Raw genomic sequence first — 14,354 nt, 5'->3', positions numbered from 1 at the left:
TAATTGTTATGGGTAAGAGGTGCAGGGAGTCAGAAGACACGATTTGGCTGGATTGAACCAGTCAAACTGAAATTAATAGGTTTTGATCTATCAGATTTTAGAATATATTTTCATTTAATTAATTTAAGTTTAAATTGAGTTCATTCCTCAGAAAAATTCTTAGAAGCACAGTTAATTAGCTATGGTCCAAATTTGCCATCTGATTTTAATTTGATGAGGGATTTCTACTGGGCTCTTAATTGCTATATTTGCCTTTTTAAAATCACAAAACCAAAGTCCAAGAAAAAGCTGCTAGCCAATTGTATTAATGCATTATAGAAAAAGCATATATTAGCAAGAAACATTATTGGAACTGGGTGCATTATTTTGAAAAATGAAAATTATGTGTGATAACATAACTGTAATTATGTTTTTCAGATATCACTGGAAGTTCAGTATGAAAAGCTCATTGTTTATTGGAAAAATAATGTATTCCATTTAATAAAAATGTTACAAAACAGTGAACATAATGCTTTTTGAGGCTGGTAAATTTAAAAGAAATTTTTTTCATTTTACTTAAAAAAATCAACTACTATCAAAAGTATTTTGGCTATGTAAGTGTTCCTTCTGAAAGACACATGACAGAAAGTCATTTTAAGCAGTCCATTTTCATCCTCACTGCTTATTAAGTATTACTTTACAAGATAAAGTAGTGTATCTGTTTCAATGCATTGCCTTAATGATCATTTTAAGACTAGAAGCTTTCAGAATGTTTTTATAGAAAGTAATATGATCCTACATATTTACACTGAGTCAGAAATTCTGCTTATAGTTCTATAGGGAAATTTTGAAAAAAAAAAAAGAGCACTGTTTTTATTGAAAAATTTGAGGTGAACTATGGTGAACCTATTTATGACAAGCAATATCTCAAGGAAATAAATCTTAAAATTAGATAATGACTATGTCTATACAGGCTTCCTTGGTAGCTCAGCTGGTAAAGAATCCACCTGCAATGCAGGAGATCCCGGTTCATACGTATATTTAGAGTTAAATTTTATTTATTCACTTATCTTTGAACATTTATTAAAGTATAGTTGATTTACAATGTTGTGTTAGTTTCAGGTGTATAGCAAAATGATTCAGTTATACATGTCTTTACATTTTTTTCAACTTCTTTTCCCATATAGTTACTACAGAAGATTGAGTAGAGTTCCCTGTGCTATAGAGAAGGTCCTTGCTAGTTATCTATGTTATATATAAAAGTTTGTTTATGTTAATCCCAAGCTCCTTATTTATCCCTCCCCCACCCTTACTTCCCCTTTGCTAATCATAAATTTTTTTTCAAATCTGTGAGTCTGTTTCTTTTTTATAAATAAGTTCATTGATACTACTTTTTAAAGTTGGATTCCAGTATGAGTGATATCATATGATACTTGTCTTCCTCTGTGTGAGTTACTTCACTTAGTATGATAGTCTCTAGGTCTATCCGTGTTCCTGCAAATGGTATTTTTTCTTTTTTATGACTGAATAATATTCCATTGCACATAAGCATATCTTCATTATTCCTTTGTCGATGGACATTTAGGTTGCTTCATGTCTTGGCTACAGCAGAGAGTGCTGCAATGAATATTGGGGTGCATGTATGTATCCAGAGAAAACCATAATTAGATGCATTTTTATTATGAGGTTATAATGATGGAAACTGATGCCTAAAGGCATCTAAATTATTAACAATTTGAAAATTTGTAATTGTTGTTTAAGGGTTTTCCCAGTATCTCAGTGGTAAAAAATCTTCCTGCCAATGCAGGAGGTGTAGGCTCAATCCCTGGGTTGGGAAGATCTCTGTAAATGGCAATCCATTCCAATATTCTTGCCTGGGAAATCTCATGGACAAAGGAGCCTGGCCGGCTACAGTTCACAGGATTGTGAAGAACTGGACACGACTTAGTGACTGAACAACAGCAGCAATAATTGTTCAACTGTATTGAGATTTCATGAATATTTAGGTTCAGAGTTCAGTCAATGGTTTTGTGTTTAAATAGTATTATTTTACTTGTAGACACTTTCAAGACCTTTTATTTTATATGTTTAAATATACATATGGATATTAGACTTCTCTGGTGGCTCAGACGGTAAAGTGTCTGTTTACAATGTGGGAGACCTGGGTTCAATCCCTGGGTTGGGAAGATCTCCTGGAGAAGGAAATGGCAACCCACTCCAGTATTCTTGCCTGGAAAATCCCATGGATGGAGGAACCTGGTAAGCTACAGTCCATGGGGTCGCAAAGAGTTGGACACGATTGAGCGACTTCACTTTCTATATATGTTAGACTCTACTGTCCAGAAGACACAATTTAGAATGAGTCAAGTCTGTGAGTCACCCCTCAGAAGAAAGGGTCTCAGAAGAAATGTCTATCCACTGACAAATACACTGGATTTTACTAGTGACAAATAGACTTTATTATGTTAAACACTGAGATTTTGAAGTTGTTTGTTACAACAGTCAATTTGTTGTGACTAATACACTCTCCAAATAGATAATATTTACTCTGTGTCCTAGAGAATGAAATTAAGTTAATTATGCAACGGTGATAAAAATTACTTCTATGGAAGCTGAACACTAGTTTAAAGTAGAAGAAATAACAAGTGCAAAGGACAAGAGAATGGAGAGAGAATGAAGTAGGGTTAATGGGGTTAGGTAAATCTAGAGGAAATTTCTTCCATAATCTATGAGATAACTGAAGAGAGTATTAATTAACAAAGCATGAGTGAGGGTGCAAATAAAATCATTGAACTTAAAGATATTTTGAATATAAATTGAATGAATAAAATAGTATAAGAATAGAGTATAATGGAGAAACACCCAAGTGTATTTTTGGCCACTTAGAAGCTGTGGGACTTTGGTTAAATGGTTTAACTTTTCTTAGGGGTCAATTTTCTCAGCTTAAAAAATATGTTTTCTTTAGCAGTTTTCAAATCTTTATGTCAGCCATAAATAAATGAATAAAATAATCTGCCATGAAATCTCTTTGATTTAGAGAGTGAGGCTCCAAAGCCTCAAAGTCCCAACTCTTCCCATATTGCCTTTCTTTTTTTTCAAAATTAATTTATTTATTTTAACTGGAGGTTAATTGCTTTACAATATTGTGGTGGTTTTTGCCATACATTGATGTGAATCAGTCACAGGGGTACATGTGTCCCCCATCCCAACCCATCCCTCTGGATTGTCCCAGTGTACCAGCTTTGAGTGCCGTTTCATGCATCAAACTTGGACTGGTCATTCTCTCAAATCTCCCCACCCTCACCTTCTCCCACAGAGTCCAAAAGTCTGTTCTTTATGTCTATGACTCTTTTGCTGTCTCACATATAGGGTCATCATTACCATCTTTCTAAATCCATATATATGCGTTGATATACTGGATTGATGTTTTTCTTTCTGACTTACCTCATGTTGTAAAATAGGCTGCAATTTAAAGGAAATCATATTGCCTTTCTTGTAACTCACATTGATTCCTAAAGAACACTTGGGATCTGAGGAGCCAATGGGAAAAAAAAGCAAAAGAACAGTTGATCTCCTGGACCTTTATATTTGGTGTTATAGATACATCCCAAGTTAAACTCATAATCATATTTCAAATCTATTTTTCCACATATTGTCTCTTTATTCCTCAGACTATATATGTTCTCTGGGAGTTATCCTATCCATTCTCCATTCTTTCTTTTCCTTTGCAATTATCTACTAATTACTCTCAAATCTATTATCTCCCTCCCATATATTTCATATAAGGTCTAGTTAACAGCGTCAAAATGACCTACTTGCCCATCACACTTAATAAATTAAACTGAATGCATAAACTCCATTTGCACACCTTCTTCTAATCTTGTATTTTCTCATTAGAATGAATTCCCTTAAACTGTATTGGGTTGTTCATGCAAACAGCTTAGGTAAGTCTTAGAAGCCTTTATCTCCTTTGTCTCTCTATTTCTCTTTTGTTTAAATGTCAATCGTTAAGACCTCAACTTCAATTCCAGGAGAAATATCTAGAGAGATATTATAGTGATTCAGCTCATCAATTAAATAATTATTGAAACCATGGAAAGTGATTAATCATGCAATGATGTATAATGAATGAGAAGACACTGGCCTGGGGAAGTCTCTTATAAAATTCATTTTAAAGACCAGAAAAAGAACAACAGGGAAAAAATGAATGAATAAATAAGCAAACAAATATGTAAGTGTGGGAAAAGGAAACTGAAGGTAAGAGGAGACCCATTTGAGTGTTAAACTACAATAACCTAGGAGAGAAAGAGGTCAAAATTGTGAAATACTGTAGACAATAAAGCAGACAGGGAAATTTAGTAATAAAGAGAGGGTAGAAGATCTTAATGAAGTCCCTTGCTGATGATGTTCCAAGAACCCACAAGAACCTGGACACTTCCCTCTGGAATGGGCTGAATTCCATAAGCCTTACTTCAAACTGTTGGAGACTAAAAGACACAAACTTAACCAAAAAGAATAAACAAACTAGGCCATGTGGCCCCTGTCCGGCAGGAAGAAGTTTCAGAAGAGACCTTCGGCCCCTTAACCCTAAAGAGTAAGGATGCAGGGCCTCTTAGAGAAGAATGAGACAGTCTGGGACCCGGGGCCAGTGCTGCAGGGTTTGCAACTGGACACACTTCTCCTGAGCAATAAAATACAAAGAAACTGCATGAAACTAAAAATAACAGCATGCATGTGCCGTTAAAGCAAATTCTGGACAAAGACACAAAGAGACCAAAAAAACCCAACTGCCAGTTTTGAAGAGCCAGAAGCAAAAATAGCAAAAGCAGGACGTTGCACACAACACTACCTAGGGGGCGGGCAAACTACCTAAACGACCCCTCCGTCTAACTCCTGGACACATCCCTACCCTCCCTTCATATAAGGAACAAGCTTGCCTCCCCTCAGGTAACAAGCAAGGGAACCTGTTTTTGTTCTTGCTCCCTCCCTACTGCACCAGAGACCACAATTAGACCTTGACTGGAAAAATAAAAAAAGTTCTATGAAAGAAGTTAGTGGCATTCTGAGCATGGCATTCATGTTTTATTGTGTTGAAAGGGGCACAGGGAATGAGGAAGGATTGGTGCAAGAGTCTTGGCCGGGAAAGAGAGGATAGCAAGTCACAGCATTTCTAAGCCTCTGTGTTCTCTTCTGCTCAATTTTATTGTGTGTTAAAAATGATTATGGAAGCCAATTTAGATGATATAGATACACTTAATTTAACACTTCATAAAACAGTTTCATGAAAGGACAGTCTCCTTTCAGCTAAAAGGAAGAAGAGGAAGCTTTAAAAGATAAAGAATGAGGAAGAGAAAAGTAGAAAATATCAGTGACTGGGGCCATATTGTTAACTTTATTTAGCGTCAGAAGGCAACTGGCATCTGGAGATTGGCCATCTGAATAAATTGTGCTTCTGATTATGAGGAGCATTTACAGTAAAACAAAAGTTCTTGAAATTTAGAATTATTAGTGAAGGATCCTTATAGGAGCAACTTCCTCTTGGGTCTACAAAGCTAATTCAACCTGTGATACAAATTTGGTCTTCCTTACAGATTTTATGGGTAAGAATGAACTTATGGATGACTCTAAAAACTTTTCAAATCATTTTTAAATTCCTGAAATATGTACCTCTTCTTAGTGCAGAAACAAACCTCAAAAGTTAGCACATTTTATTAAAATTATCTAATTTTGAAGACTTTGACCTTTCTGAAGACAGGCAATGTCTTATTCATTTTTGTATCTTCAAACTCAAGCATGGCACTTATCATATATTAAGAGCAAAATCAATGTCGATTGTGTTCCCCAAACTAAAGTTTGGTATGCAACTAAAATTCTATGAAAGTAAGTTATGGGTTAATATCTTTGTTTCCAGTCAAGATCCAAGAAATAGCTAAAAATAAGAGGCAGAAAGGTGGATGCCACTCAAAAATTTTATCCAGCATATCCTTCCTTTTCTCTTCCTCCTGGAGATAGGAATAGGCTGAGTAGTTCACTAAACCCAAGGTTGGCTGCCATACTTCCAGTTTTCAGTTGTAAGCCTTTATTTTGGAAAAAGGTGTCTATCGGAAGACACATAAGAGGCAGTTTCTCTCTATCAGCAAAGCTAGCTTTCTATACTTAATGAACTAAAAGCAGTTATAGTGCATTTTAGTAATATTCTGTACAATTCCAGAATGATACTGTACTTGGTTTTTGCAGAATGAACTTAAGAACCTCAAAACAACTCCTTCCATATAGCAGCTCTAATATGATGTAGAAAGTTCCCAAGTTTGGAACTTTTCCAAAACCCTTAGAGTTCCCTGGTCTCAGCTGTTATAGTAATTTCCAACTGCTATTAATTAGAAATTAAGTTTGGAATATGAGGAATCTTTAAATTTTGCTTTACCTTACTTAATCTTTTAGCTGTATTGAGAAAGTTTCCTTTGTGATATATGGCACAGAATGGTATGGCCTAGGAAGGTATTATTTTATCCATCAGAAGTATTCCATTAAACCAACTCAAGTCATGGCATTCCCTGGGAGAAGGAGTCAAATTTAAAGAACCTTTGTGGATTGCTTTGATTAAGAGAATCATAAGGGCCATGGTACATGAGAGTTCTTCAAAGCTCTGAATGATGGTTGAAATCATATAAAATTTAGTATTACTTTCAGCTCCTGGCATTGCTCTAAGATCACCTCTTCTGGAGGCACCACTGTCAATGTCACACATGCTACAGTTGTCCTTCAAACCAGATGTGTGTTTACTGTGTGTTGTATACCAGTTATACTTCTGGTTCCTTTAGCAAACATGCCTAGTCCAACTTATTTTCTCCAATCAGTCACATCCCGGGATCCAATGTATAAATCCAATATCATATATCTTGTACATAACTGTTCTAAAGAATCTTATTTTATATACTATATGTGTTAGAATAGTGAACATTGTCATGTAAGTAAAAAATTTTGCATATAATAATGCAGTAAACCATCCAAGTGTCATATCAACTAAAGCACCAAATGAACCTTAAAGAGCAAAAAAACAAAACAAAACAGAAAGAAAACCTCTTGCACAAAATTGATATAATTCTTCACTCTAAAGAGGACTGATGAGGTTAAAAACTGGGATTTTAGGACCACCAAATTTTCTCCAAACTTGTTCCTGTCTTATTTTTCCCCTTTATTTTCTCTTATTGTTTTGTTAGTTGCTAAGTCATGTCTGACTCTTTATGCTACTGTACGGACTGTAGTCCAACACCATGGACTGTAGGCTGCCAGGCTCTTCTGTCCATTGAATTTCCCAGACAAGAACATTAGAGTGGGTTATCCTTTCCCTCTCCTCTCTTTTTCTTAGGATCCCTCAGATGTGTAGCTAGCTTTTTTTCTTTTTCTTTCCCTTCTTTTTTTAAACCATGATTATAACTTTGAAACAAGCAAACAAAAAAAGGTTAATTTGTGGATAACAGCTTTTGAGGATGTCATATTAAAATACTGCTTAAATGTTTATAAAGTAGAATAGAAAATCAGAATGTTTCCTCCAAAAGAGAGGAAAAGACATTTTAAGAGATAAGATGATGGGATATATTTTAAAGGAAGTTTAGCAGAGCTTATGTGATTTGCTTTTCACCAACACAGTAACATCTCAGTTCACATCTTTTAAAAAATGAGTCCAAAAATACTCTGTTTATATACAATGACAGCTACTGATGGTGCTATGGCTCAAAAACCTTTCGCCATTTCTCTGCCCTATTTCCTTGGCCTTGGGTGTCTTTGCTCCCAACAGCCCACACTCACTATGCTTTTTTAGAGAATTTCCCTCCTTCTACTGGAGTCACTTTCTATATGAGTGCAGAGAGACCTGGAAGTGAGGGTCTGAGTTTACAGAACTTCACACAAACTAACTTCCCTCAAGACAAACAACACTAAGGTATAATTTGCACTTCAGAGATCCTTTGCAAGATCAGACTAAAGCTAGCCTCTACGGAAAAGACAATCTGAAATCACTTCCTTGCTTATTTCCCCCATTCTCCCTGTCTTTATTCTGTTCCTCTCAGTTCCTTACTAGTTTCTCCTGGGAACACTTCTTAATTAATCACTTGCATACAGATCCTTTTCTTAAGTCTATGTCTGGGAAATCCAATCCAAGGGCAATATTATGCAAAAATACTCCTGTACAATAATTTTCTTATTTTAGAATTATCCAATGAATGATCTCTTTGTGAGAGAAAATGCATTATTCAATGAATTCATTAAATGTATATTTATTGAGAAACTACTAAGTGTAAAGCACTGTAGTAAGAACTTTGGACATGGACAAGAACAAGACCTCTTACTGCTTAAATTCTACTGACAGACAGACACAAGCATTAAATGAACGATATACTTAAGATATGTAATTATATCTATGAAGGAAAAGTACAAGGATCTATGAAAGCAAACATGGGAGAGGGGTAAAACGGCCTGGACTATCAGAGGAAGTTTCCTTAAAGGAGTGATATTGAAACTGAAACCTGAAAATGACTAGGAGAAAATCAGATGGGTAGGATGCGGGGGTTTCTCCAAAGCGGGAAACAAAGAGAAAGTCTTAGGAGCAGGACAGAAGGCCAGCGTGGCCCTGGCAGAGTGAACATTGGTGTGCTGTAAGGCAAGGCAGGTGGGTAGGTGCCAAGTCATGCATTTCCTCTGGCATATTAATCATTTCAGTTTTATCCTAAAAGCAAGGGGAAACCCTGAAGAGTTCTAGGATATGTGCATGGGCTTAGTCACGCAGATGTGTCTGACTGTTTGCAACTCCAAGGACCATGGGCAGCCAGGACTCTCTGTCCATGGAGATTCTCCAGGCAAGACTATTGGCATGGGTGGCCATGCCCTCCTCCAGGGGATCTTCCCAACCCAGAGACTGAACCCAGGTCTCCCTCACTGCCTGCGGATCCTTTAGTATCTAAGCCCCAGGGAAGCCCGGGAAGAGAAGGGATGTGGCCAAAGATCACTTTGTTTACAGGTCCTGGTTTAGTCTAAAGCGAAACAAGAGCTTAACATCTTCTGGGGACATCTAGGGGCAATCTTCCCTGGTAGCTTAGTCAGTATCTGCCTGCAATTCAGGAGACCTGGGTTTGATTCCTGAGTTGGGAAGATCCCCTGGAGAAGGAAATGGCAACCCACTCCAGTATTCTTGCGTGAAGAATCCCATGGACAGAGGGGCAGAGGAACCTGTCTGGCTACAGTCCATGGGGTCGCAAGAGTCAGACACAAGTTGGTGACTAAACTACTGCTACTAGATACAATCTATGGGCTCTGGTGGTGGCTTTGGCTGATGTTGCCAGAGGACATAGAGAAGTAAATGGCTGGATTCAAAGGACATTTTAACAGTAGTACTGAGTGAGGAATTAATTATGGACAGGAGAAGGGAAACGTGTCAAAAATCAAAGTCCCATTTCTGTCATGAATACGTGGGTACATGTTCATGTTTTCTAGGAGAATGTCAACCACAGTAAGAAAGCTGCTTTGAAGGCCCTAACAGATGCTCAAGGTATTGATTATGTATTCCAATTATATCCAATATATAAAACACATATTAGAAGTGAGAAACACCTTTAATCGGTGCATATAAATAGAAACACATATGGGCATTTTTTTAGTTTTTGATGAAATATTTAACTTGACTATGACTTAATTATATCTGTGCTCATTCAAAATATATTTCTATATTCTGAATATAGTTAGCCACCTAGAAAATGAAAAGTATATGAAGCTTTTCTGAAAAATATTGTAGGAGGAAGAAGGAAGAGAAGGAAAGGTGGGGAGATTTGCAAAGGAAAATTAGGGAAAACAGAGGAATTAATGGAAAAAAAAAGAATAAAGAAAGAAATGGGAAGTGGGAAGGATGGAAGGAAAGAAGAAAAGAAGGAAGGAAGGAGACAGGATTTTTGTTTCCCTATTAATTGTCACCATCATATTTGACCTTCTAACAAGGTCATTCACCCTCCCGTAATGAAGACAAATGTAATGTACTGGATTCTGCCTAGATGATGAAACAAATCCATTTTTTCATTTGACAGTTCAGACTTTTAATTTGGTGTTTCATCTTCAAAAAAAAAAAATAAGATTGAATAGGGTTTGGTATGCTTGTAAATTTGGATTAAGGTTAGTCTGATCTATTCTATAAGCAAAAGAGCTTATTACTCTTGCAAATTTTAAGATGAGATCAAAGCAATACATTCTATTAACTAGACATTTTCCACTAAAGGTAAGTCATTTCTTGCTTCCAAGAGAATGCCTAAGAATAATTTGAAAAGAAAATTCTCCATGTTTCTCTGTATGAACAAGAAAAATCATACACATAGTGTAAGTACAATAGGAAACCTCTTCCATGTTTCTTGGTCCTGCAGTGTGGATTTTGTAGGGTGATATGTAGAACTCTCCACATGGCATTATAATTGAAACATTGTTGTATGTTACAAGATTCCGTTTTTTCATCTGCCTTCCATAATAGTCACTCTTTAATCTTTTTTTTCCCCCTCTGTTGCCTCATTTTGCCTTCTCAGAGTATTACGCATGCTGAATACCATTATTACTTTTGGTTATTAACTAGGGATGGATTTGGAAAAAGTAATTTTGTGCCAGCTTGATGTAGCAGAATAAGCTGTCAAACATCATAGCAGGTGACAGTGCGCTGTCCTTCTGTGAAGCTACGGCGCAGTGTGTCTTATAGCTGGAAGGTTATAGGTAATCAGAAAGGATTACTGAAGGCAGCTTTATTAAATATCTGCAGAGGTCTACTGTGGCTGCGACCAGATAATATGAGCTTCCAATATGAAAACAGGAAATTATTAATAAACTGGATTGGCTGTTCTGAATGCCCTTGCAAAAGTTTATCTAATTTTACTTTCCAGGGAGATGAATGTCAAGTATTAGATTTATTATTACTTAAGGTGTAGGCCTTTTATACTTTGAAGTGATTCTCTTTTAATTTGTTATATTTCCCTGGATGTTTGATGATATTAACATTGTTTAAACCAGGATGTTTCCATTCTCATTTTCTAGTAAGTAAATTTTGACAGTTCAGAGTAGAGCAGGCTTCATGTATTCTTTCTGATACTGTATGATAAAATATGGCTTACCAGGAGACTTAAATATATAAGTTGGCAAGATGTTTTTCCATATTGGAATAAAGCATTTTATAAGCTTGTATCCAATACAGTTCTTTAATTTTCTTTTATGGAAATTTTCAAAGCGAAAAAAAAGTCAGTTTGTTCTTTCTTTTAAAGGATGCTTTCATTTATGGCAGAAAAAACTGTTGATTTATTTTTGTTTAATTGTAGCACAAAATAATAAGGCATAGCATTTGAAGAACTCCTACAACTGCTTTGATGCACCTTCATCTATTCAGGAGCATGAGAAAGGCAGCACCTTACGTTTAACACTGTGAAGTTTGACAAGCATTGAAACAAAAAAAGGAAGTGTAAATTTTACTAATCAAAACATCTGTACGGTGCAGCCATTTACATTTTCCTATCAAGACATGAGAGAAATGTTAATTTTAGACGACTCTTTTTATGACCTATAATTACTGTCATTAAGAAAGCTCTGGAGACTTACAGGGGGGCTTTGACTGAAATACAGTTTGACATGTTCTATAATTAATGCTGAATTAACGTGCTACATGAAGTGCCTTTGGAAAAAAAAAAAGGTTTCTTTTTCTCAAAGAGAAGTCAAAGAAATTATATTACATGCATGCCCACCAGCACAGCAGTATTTCAACATATATTTTTGAGCCTGTGAAAAGCTGACTTCTCAGGTACTTAAAAATGAGTATTAAAACTTTCTTTCGGTTTAGGTAGGATATGTATACAAAAGAAAATTTATTTGTTTCCAAGTTCTTTCTTTCATATTCTAGATGAAAAATTAATACATTAAAGATGCTTGCTCCTTGGAAGAAAAGATATGACCAACCTAGACAGTATATTAAAGAGCAATGACATTAACTTTGCTGACAGATGTCCCTCTAGTCAAAGCTATGGCTTTTCCATTCGTCATGTATGGATGTAAGAGTTGGACCATAAGGAAAGCTGAGCACTGAAGAATTGATGCTTTTGAACTGTGGTATTGGAGAAGACTCTTGAGAGTCCCTTGGACTGCAAGGAGATCAAATCAGTCAATCCTGAAGGAAATCAGTCCTGAATATTCATTGGAAGGATTGATGCTTAAGCTGAAGCTCCAATACTCTGGCCACCTGATGCAAAGAACTGACTCACTGGAAAAGGTTCTGATGCTGGGAAAGATTGAAGGCAGTAGGAGAAGGGGATGACAGAGGATGAGATGGTTGGATGGCATCACTGACTCAATGGACATGAGTTTGAGCAAGCTCTAGTGGGTGATGGACAGGGAAGCCTGGCATGGGGTCACAAAGTCCATGGGGTCACAAAGAGTCAGCACAACTGAGTGACTGAACTGAACTGAACTGAACTGAAGTTTATTTGCTTTTGATATACTAAGAACACTGAGAACATTGAAAAGAGCGGAAATTTGATCATAAAATGCACAATTAGTGCTTCTAGTGTAGTAATTCTAATGCTTTCTTACAAGAATGTTATTGTAATCTTTTCCTGGAATATAAGATCCATGAGGGCAGGTGATATTGTCTTTAAATCCTTTACAACTAAAATTTGCATGAGATCTACTGGGTCCTTAATAAATTTGGTAAATGAACTAAAAGAATAAGGAATATCATACTACTGTTTCAACATTTTGAAAGATCTTCTCTATACTACTGTAATATTCAAAATGTTTTTGAAGTCCCTGACAAGAAATGCGATATAACATCTTCTGTAGGTAGGGTTTTGTGTTTGTGTGATATGAAAAAAGACAAATAATTTTTCAGAATAAATTTTTAAATAAAAACTTCTCAAATTAATTAAGAAGGAAAATCTCATTTTTGGGTAAAAGCACATTTTGTGGTAGTTCTAATAATTTCACATTAGCCATACTCAGAAAGAGTGAAACTATAAAATATCCTTGAGGACATTTCCAGAGAGTATCTTAAACAATTTCATTCTTAATAATATTTTAAATAAAGATAATTATCAAAATTCCTTGGCATCAAAACTCAACATTATTTTCCTTATAATTTTAATTACACTAAGATTTTTGTTTAATGTTTATTATATTACAAAGCTGGTGTTCTGAGGAAGATTGGAAATAATGTGTCTTCCACCAGAATCCACTTCTAAGTTTACTACACAGAGTCATCCTCAGGGGACAGTTAATATACAAAGCATTAAAATACTTCTAGGTCAAATTCCAAACATTGACTTTGCTATTGTTTTTCTTGGTGGCTCAGATGGTGAAGAATCTGCCTACAATGCAGGAGAACTGGGTTTGTTTCCTGGGTCAGAAGGATCCCTGGAGAAGAGAATGGCAATGCATGCTTGTATTACTGCCTAGAGAATTTCATGTACAGAGAAGCCTGCCTGGCTATAGTCCATGGGGTCATAAAGAATTACCCATGACTGAACGATTCACATTTTCACTTCCCTGGTGACTCAGTGGTAAAGAATCTGCCTGCTAAATTAGGAGTCGTGGGTTTGATCCTTGGGTTGCAAAGATCCCCTAAAAAAGGGATGGCAATCCACTCCAGTATTCCTGCTGGGGAAATCCCATGGACGGATGAGCCTGGTAGGTTATAAATCCATGGGGTTGCAAAAGAGTCAGACATGACTTAGCTCATAAACAACAACAACAATTTTTGGTTTGAAAAATTAGACGTCTCAGATTATTTTGTTGTTCAAAAATTTCCCAGAGTATCTCAGCATTTGAACTGATTCCTCCTTGCAATAGAAGCAGGACCGGACTAATCTGCTGTCAGTTAAAAAACAAACAAACAAACAAAAAAATGCATGAAACAAAACAAATAAGGCAAACCAAAACAACAAGAAGAACAGCAACAAAACACCCCAAACTAAAGGATATCCAAATAGCCTCAGTAAAGGCAAAAGAGACTCTGACATATTTTAACACCCCCCCCCAAAAAAATCTATGATAAACCCACAGAGGAATCTCTTCTTCAACTCCTGCTTCTGTGTGAGCAAATGTTTGTTTTTATTAAAATTGGTTTTGAAAAAATGTCATAATAAATACGTGTAACCATATTGGACAGAGAGCTATTCCTCTCAATCTGGAAAGCACACACTCATGAGTTTCTAAAATAATCTGCACTCAAATGAAATGTGTACATGAAAGTACAAGGAAATAGCTTGCATGTATACAAAATTAGAAAAGAAAACCAAAATTTGCAAAGTATAGGCAATCAAAGTTAAGGAGCATGTAACAATGCTTTTAGATTTAAATTTTACTTATCACTG

General features: G+C 36.0%; 1 long non-coding RNA gene across 3 annotated transcripts in view; it reads left to right on the top strand.

The window, feature by feature from the left end:
- Positions 1-14,354, top strand: part of LOC136145157 (uncharacterized) — an 88,537-nt gene that overhangs the window by 53,882 nt on the left and 20,301 nt on the right. For 2 of the 3 annotated variants that reach the window (XR_010658706.1, XR_010658707.1), the window contains exon 4: positions 418-1,296. The exons of the other annotated variant lie outside the window; for it this stretch is intronic. This is a non-coding gene — a long non-coding RNA (uncharacterized lncRNA). Of the gene's footprint in view, positions 1-417; positions 1,297-14,354 lie in introns of those variants that run through there. 3 annotated transcript variants of the gene reach the window in all.

The sequence above is a fragment of the Muntiacus reevesi genome, chromosome 12 (genome assembly GCF_963930625.1).
Source record: "Muntiacus reevesi chromosome 12, mMunRee1.1, whole genome shotgun sequence".
Taxonomy (NCBI): Eukaryota; Metazoa; Chordata; class Mammalia; order Artiodactyla; family Cervidae; genus Muntiacus; species Muntiacus reevesi.
This window is presented reverse-complemented; position numbering and strand designations above follow the sequence as displayed.